General features: G+C 44.2%; 1 long non-coding RNA gene across 2 annotated transcripts in view; it reads left to right on the plus strand.

The window, feature by feature from the left end:
- Positions 1 to 628: 628 nt before the first annotated feature.
- The window catches only part of LOC142658846 (uncharacterized), a 77,884-nt gene continuing 70,611 nt past the window's right edge, over positions 629 to 7,901 (plus strand). For both annotated transcript variants that reach the window (XR_012850203.1, XR_012850204.1), the window contains exon 1: positions 629 to 662. This is a non-coding gene — a long non-coding RNA (uncharacterized LOC142658846). The remainder of the gene's footprint in view (positions 663 to 7,901) is intronic.

Here is a 7,901-nt window from a genome sequence, read left to right on the forward strand (position 1 = left end):
CCAAACATATGCCCATTGATTTCAATTGAAAAAATGGCGTTTCGTTCAGACGGGGCGTTTTTTGACGTAAAAACGTAAAAAAACACCCTGTAAATAGATGTGCAGGTCACTTCTTGAGCCGTTTTTGGAGCCGTTTTTCATTGTGTCAATAGAAAAACAGCTCCAAAAAACGCATAAAAAAAAACGTTTGATGCTTTAAAAACGGCTGAAAGTCAGAGGCAGTTTTCACTTGTAAACAGATCTGTATTTTACAGCCATTTTTACTTTAGCGTGTGAACAAAGCCGAAGTGACTGGATCGCTTAGTGCTGGATTGCGGATTGCCAGATAAGGCCAAATTCACAAGACCGTGCCCGTAATCACAGTCCGTGATTACAGGCACTGACGGCCGCGGACAGCCACCCGCACTTGCAGGCCGTGCTCCCATATAAAGTATGGTAGCGTGGTCCGTAGAACGCAAAAAATAGGACATGTCCTCTCTTTTGCGGAGCCTTACTACAGCACGGATACCTTCCTGTAAATATATGGGAAGATGTCCGTCGGCCATAGAAATGAATGGGTCCGTAATTACAATTCAATTAATTTAAAATAAAAATATTAAATAATTATATTTTTTTTATTTGCTGCACACATAGGTCTGCGTGGGATCTGTATACAATAAGCGGTAGGATTTATTTTGTTTTGTTTTTTTCTTCTTTTTTTTTTTCAGAATATCACAATTATTGTGCATATGTAAGCTGCATGCTGAACAAATGTTATATAGATTGCAAAGTACCAAATTTTCATGGTCACCATCATGGTGATGGGGAGACCAGGAAGAATGGAGGCAGGGCCTCTCAACAACATCCCTCACAAACTTTCACAGGACTCCAATTACACCAATTGGCTAGCAAAATAATATAGGTAAAAATGGGGAAGTGCTAATCTCTCCAGTGGGTCCTAATTAAAAAAATAATTAGACAGATGTACTGACCTTTGACATATTTGTACATAGTACATTTTAAGCCATCTTTTTATCTTTTTTATTTTTTTTTAAACTAAATAACTCAAATTGTAATAATATTTCTTGGTGCTGCAATCCACCCATTCCTGTACTTAAAGGTGCCCAAAATACACACAATATTCCATGTGTGATCTGCTTAGTGATTAGTTTAGAGGCAAAACTATGATTTTATTTGCTTTTGCAGCAGCTGACTGGCACTTTTTGCTAAAGTTACGTTTATACCCATACCAATACCCCCAAGTCCCCGGTTTGTTAATTAATATACATGCACTAATGATCGCCATTCATTATAGTAATTCCTATTGCTTATGGCCATGGTCTAAAACAAAACAAAAAAAAGCTTTGTTTTACTGTCCAATAGGGACATAGAAGAATATAATTAATGGAAGGTTTTAGTGATTTACATGGAGAAAATACAACAACCCATAAACAAACTGTTATTTTTCTATTTTGAAGAGTTTGTTCCTTAATTAAAAGTGGTTACCCAGAATCCCCTGCATATCCCGGGCATCTGTCATCCTTTATTGCAGAACCTATTTGTCATGTTGCCGGGATAGGTAATCCCTCCTAATTCAGTTACCAATCTGCTGGGGGAGCACAGAGCATAAGAGGATTGAGACATTTGCTAAATTAGATAAGTCAAACTAACGTATAGGGACGGAGGGGTTCAGGGGGGTTGAGGGCACCACCACCGTGTAATTCTGACCGGCAACAAGTCAAAAAAGGCAACGAGATATATTTCATTGGTTGCGAGTCTTGCGACTTATCATCTTATACAAATATCAGTTGCCCGTAATAAGCGTGTCGCCAAGTAAAATACGTGTTCGAAATGTAATATTATTATTTTATATATTTTAGAATATTTCTTATTACAGCCTCCACAAGTATAGATATCCAGCTTTTCTATACTCCTGAACAGCAACTTCATCTTATTATGTAGTGATAACCCCGTCCCTCCTATAGCAGCAAAAATAGACAATCAGGAATTTAGTTAAACTGGGTGTCAATCTGTGTCGGCTTTAATGGTGTTCACCCAGAGACTGAATAGAACTTTAAATGCAGCTATTAATCATCAGGGCAGCGATCTACCTTAAAGAGGCTCTGTCACCAGATTCTTAAATCCCTATCTCCTATTGCATGTGATCGGCGCTGCAATGTAGATAACAGTAATGTTTGTTTTTTTTAAAACGTTCATTTTTGGCCAAGTTATGAGCTATTTTATATACAGGTAGGGAGACAGACAGGTGAGCCCTAATCTACCCGCCACTCAGTCCCTGCCTACTTGCAACGGCCCGTCCTAGGTGACGGCGTACAACTGGGCGACGGTCCCTACTCTCACTATGTGCACGACAAACAAACAGACAAGGGTACAAAGAAGCTAAGGGAAATGGGGCAGATGCCCACGGCAACACCGTGAGCTACAAGAGTAGTGAACAAGCCGAGTCAAACCAGGAGTGTACGAGGTACCAAACGCAGAGCAGGAGAGTAGTCAGTAAAGCCAGGGTCAATATGAAGCAGAGGACAAATAGTACAAGCAGCAGCAGCAGAGCCAGGAAACAAGCAGAATCACAGGCAAAGGAGGAGCAGGAAATGAAGGTATAAATAGACAGAGGGCGGGAGCTAGCTCCGTCTGGCCAGGCTGTGATAGGCTCTCCCACTCCTCAGCCTCCCAGCCTGAGTGGTAGAAGAAGGAGTCACTCTATCAGACCTAGGAGCAGGTGCAGACTGACTAACCACGGGCGTTGACACAGAAGCTGTGTCTGGCAGATCCATTACAGTACCCCCCTTTTATGAGGGGCCACTGGACCCTTCCTAGGTGGACCTGGCTTATTGGGGAACCGAAGATGGAACCTCCTGAGCAATACCCCAGCGTGAACATCCCGGGCGGGTACCCAAGTCCTCTCCTCAGGCCCGTATCCTCTCCAATGGACCAGGTACTGGAGGGAGCCTTGGACCCTCCTGCTGTCCACAATCTTGGCCACCTCGAATTCTACCCTTTCAGGGGTGAGAACAGGGACCGTAGGTTTCCTCGAGGGAGCCAAGGACGGGGAGCAGCGTTTCAGGAGGGAGGCATGAAACACGTCGTGTATTCGAAAAGATGGGGGTAACTCCAGTCGGAAGGAGACAGGGTTAAGGACTTCAGTGAACTTGTACGGCCCTATATACCGGGGAGCAAATTTTTTGGACGGGACTTTAAGGCGCAAATTTTTAGAAGACAGCCACACCAGATCCCCGACCACAAACAAGGGGTTAGCAGAACGTCTTCTATCTGCCTGAGTCTTTTGTATGCTCTGGGACGCCTCTAGGTTCTTCTGAACCTGGGCCCAGACTGTGCACAGTTCCCGATGAACAACATCTACCTCGGGATTGTTGGAACCAGCCAGCACCTACCGGAGAAGTAGAGGGGCGAATGTAACCCTTGGCAAGGAATTCCTGGATATACTCTCTCATGGCTTCACGTTCGGGACAAGAGAGATTAAATATCCTACCCTTAGGGAGCTTAGCTCCTGGTACCAAATCGATTGCGCAATCGTACTCTCTATGAGGAGGTAACACTTCGGAGGCCTTTTTAGAAAAAACATCAGCGAAATCCTGAATAAACTCAGGTAGAGTGTTCACCTCCTCAGGGAGAGAAATACAATTAACAGAAAAACATGACGTCATGCATTCATTACCCCATTTGGTAAGATCCCCAGTATTCCAGTTAAACGTGGGATTATGCATCTGCAACCAGGGTAGGCCTAAAATCAAATCGGACGATAATCCCTGCATCACCAGTACAGAGCACTGCTCCAAATGCATGGAGCCAACAAAAAGTTCAAAAACAGGGGTATGCTGCGTAAAATAACCATTAGCAAGAGGAGTGGAGTCGATACCCACTACCGGGACAGGTTTAGGCAATTCAATCAATGGCATAGCTAGAGACATAGCAAATTCCACAGACATAATATTAGCAGAAAACCCTGAATCCACGAAGGCACTGCCGGTAGCAGACTTACCACCAAAAGAGACCTGAAAGGGAAGCAAGATCTTATTAGGTTTCATATATACGGGAAATACCTGTGCGCCCAAGCGACCTCCCCGATGGTCACTTAGGCGCAGAAGTTTTCCGGCTGCTTATTCTTACGCCTAGGACAGTTGTTCACTTGATGCTTGTCATCCCCACAGTAGAAGCAGAGACCATTCTTCCTGCGGAAATCTCTACGTTGTTGGGGAGACACGGAGGCCCCGAGTTGCATAGGTTCATCCGAGTTTTCCGTGGAAGAACGAAGCAACAGCACCTCGGGAGTCATCATGGGGGAGCCAGAGGAGAAGGCACAAAAACGTTCAAGTCGTCGTTCCCTGAGACGTCGGTAAAGACGTACCGCTAAAGCCATAACCTGATCTAGAGAGTCAGAAGAGGGATAGCTAACTAACAGGTCCTTCAGGGCGTTCGACAGACCCAATCTAAACTGGCACCTCAAGGCAGGGTCATTCCACCGAAAAGCTTCACATCACTTCCTAAAGTCTGAACAGTACTCCTCAACGGGTCGCTTACCCTGACGTAAGGTCACCAGCTGACTCTCGGCAAAGGCAGTCTTGTCAGTCTCGTCATATATGAGCCCGAGAGCAGAAAAAAAAAGGTCAACAGAGGAAAGTTCAGGGGCGTGTCGGGAGCCAAGGAGAAGGCCCATTCTTGGGGCCCGTCCTGGAGCCGGGACATAATTATACCCACTCGCTGGCTCTCAGAACCTGAGGAGTGGGGCTTTAGACGAAAATAGAGCCTACAACTCTCCCGAAAGGAGAAAAATGTCTTCCGGTCGCCTGAGAACCGGTCAGGCAACTTGAGGTGGGGTTCAAGAGGTGAGGTGGGGGGCACTACCAGGGTAGCATCATGCAGGTTGCCCCTCTGAGCCAGGGCTTGGACCTGTAGGGAGAGGCCCTGCATTTGCTGAGCCAAGGTCTCAAGGGGGTCCATAGTTGTGTCAGGGACCAGGGTGGAAAAGGTATATGGGCCTGTGATTAAGTAAAGACGGGGTAGGGAGACAGACAGGTGAGCCCTAATCTACCCGCCACTCAGTCCCTGCCTACTTGCAATGGCCCGTCCTAGGTGACGGCGTACAACTGGGCGACGGTCCCTACTCTCACTATGTGCACGACAAAAAAACAGACAAGGGTACAAAGAAGCTAAGGGAAATGGGGCAGATGCCCACGCCAACACCGTGAGCTACAAGAGTAGTGAACAAGCCGAGTCAAACCAGAAGTGTACGAGGTACCAAACGCAGAGCAGGAGAGTAGTCAGTAAAGCCAGGGTCAATATGAAGCAGAGGACAAATAGTACAAGCAGCAGCAGAGCCAGGAAACAAGCAGAATCACAGGAAAAAGAGGAGCAGGAAATGAAGGTATAAATAGACAGAGGGCGGGAGCTAGCTCCGTCTGGCCAGGCTGTGATAGGCTCTCCCACTCCTCAGCCTCCCAGCCTGAGTGGTAGAAGAAGGAGTCACTCTATTAGACCTAGGAGCAGGTGCAGACTGACTAACCACGGGCGTCGACACAGAAGCTGTGTCTGGCAGATTCATTACAGATAGATAGATAGATAGATAGATAGATAGATAGATAGATAGATAGATAGATAGATAGATAGATAGATAGATAGATAGATAGATAGACTTCAAAAAATAGGCAGCACTCCGCAGTATGGTGAAAAAAAGTGAGGGTACTTTATTGCCCCATGTGCAACGTTTAAGCTCTGTCCTCTAGAGCCTTTCTCAAGGCTTGAGAAAGGCTCTAGAGGACAGAGCTGAAACGTTGCACATGGGGCAATAAAGTACCCTCACTTTTTTTCACCATACTGCGGAGTGCTGCCTATTTTTTGAAGTCTGTATAGGTGGAACCTAGGTCTGGTTCCTGAGGCTTGCACCCAGTGCTGCTGGGTTTTCTATTGTTAGATAGATAGATAGATAGATAGATAGATAGATAGATAGATAGATAGATAGATAGATAGATAGATAGATAGATAGATAGATAGATAGATAGATAGATAGATAGATAGATAGATAGATAGATAGAAAAAAACCAAAAGTGTCAGTCGCACAGTTGCCAAAATCTGGATGGGAGCAACCCCGCCATGGTCATGACCATAGACCCAAACAAATATATCCAAAATCAGGCAACACTCCAGGGATAAAGTGAAAAAGTGTGATGCTTTACTGATCCATAAGCCCAATGCAACGTTTCAGCTGTACCATAGAAAAAGGCTCTATTGTAAACTTTGCATTGGCTTGTGGATCAATAAAGCCCCACACTTTTTCACTTTATCCCTGGAGTGCTGCCTGATTTTGAGATAGATGGATGGATGGATGGATGGATGAATAGATAAAACTTTCTGCAATATTTTTCAGTATAAAAATATTGCAAAGCAAGCAGTTGTCTCATGTGCAACATTTTATCAGAGAACGATTCCTTCCAGTAGACGTTGTTACACATGACCCCCTTATGTTCCTGATTGTCCCTGTGGATTCCTGAGGTGTCACATGTTTTTAGCACAATATAGCATTGGCTGCATTTCTTTTGTTTGTGCTTTTGCTATATATCTCTTGTACAGGGCAATGGATGAGGATTTCTTGTTTGATCAGGGCCAGGGCTGTTGCTGCTTATTAGTCAGTTTATGTGACCGGCCCATTCACCTTTGTTTTCAGAGCAATTGCACAATCATCTTAAACCTGATAATCCGAGGCAGCTGATTTCCTCTAATTCCCATTTTCCTCTGAAAACAACTATGTTTACTGTACCAACCAGGAATCTGAAAAATATCTGCATGGTTAATTGGAGTTAATAAGGTGTCAAGTTCAACCAAATCTTGGCAAAAAGTACATTAAATTAGGATTGATCAATGGGAACCTCTCCGAGTAGTAGCCTGGCTATGCCCACTATTTTACTGTCTATGGCTTCACATCTAATGATGACGTGCTCTGTAGAACCTATATACATTATAAAATATCTTCATAAGAGCATATTCCTTATGTGGTTGGGTGGACCATGGATCGTCGAGGTGGTGGACCTCAGTTGCATTTGCTATATCTTCGCCCCTTAAACTCGTCCACTGGGATTTGTGTATCTTAAAACCATCAATCTTTAAAGGGTAACTCCAGTTGTAATTATTCATTAAAGAGTCCTCCGGATTCCCATATAAATTTATTTTGCAAGAGCTATCCCTTGGAAGTCATGTATACATATACAAATTTCTTTGCACTGGTTGGAATAGAAAAAGGAGGAACAGGCAGGACACACATTAGTACATTATTGCCAAAAAGTGATCTGGGTTTTTTTTGTTCTAAAAACAGCGCCACTCTCATCCATGGGATATGTCTGGCATTGCAGCTCATCTCAATTCAAGTGAATAGAGCTGAGCTGCAATACTAGACATAACATATGGACAAGAGTGGCGCTGTTTCTAGATCGAGAAAAAAAAACGACTATTTTTTCTTATCCTGGACAACCCCTTTTATTGCAGCATAGATCATTGTATGAGACGACTTAATATGCCACACATAGCAGTGTTTGGGGCTATACTGTACATCTGTACACCTCTGATATCATATGGAGTTTTACAAATTGAAAAAATTGTGGCTTTCTCCTTTTGATGCTGTAGTACAAAGCATTGCTTCTAGGGGACAATATCTCCTCAATACGGAGCTGTACAGAGGCAGCATGCGACAGGACACAGAGTGCCTAAGGATCATCCTTCAGAACTGTAGGGACTCTGCGTGCCGCCTTGCAGGCTGTGTACATGACTATGCCATGTACATGAGGATTCACGATGACAGCACGCAGCATTATACTCTTCATAAAAACTTTTCTACAATGTTCACAGCTCGGATGGCTTTTTTTGGTCTAGAAAAAGTTTCACATTTTATGCAT

Source organism: Rhinoderma darwinii, chromosome 8 (genome assembly GCF_050947455.1).
Source record: "Rhinoderma darwinii isolate aRhiDar2 chromosome 8, aRhiDar2.hap1, whole genome shotgun sequence".
In the NCBI taxonomy this organism is placed as follows: domain Eukaryota; kingdom Metazoa; phylum Chordata; class Amphibia; order Anura; family Rhinodermatidae; genus Rhinoderma; species Rhinoderma darwinii.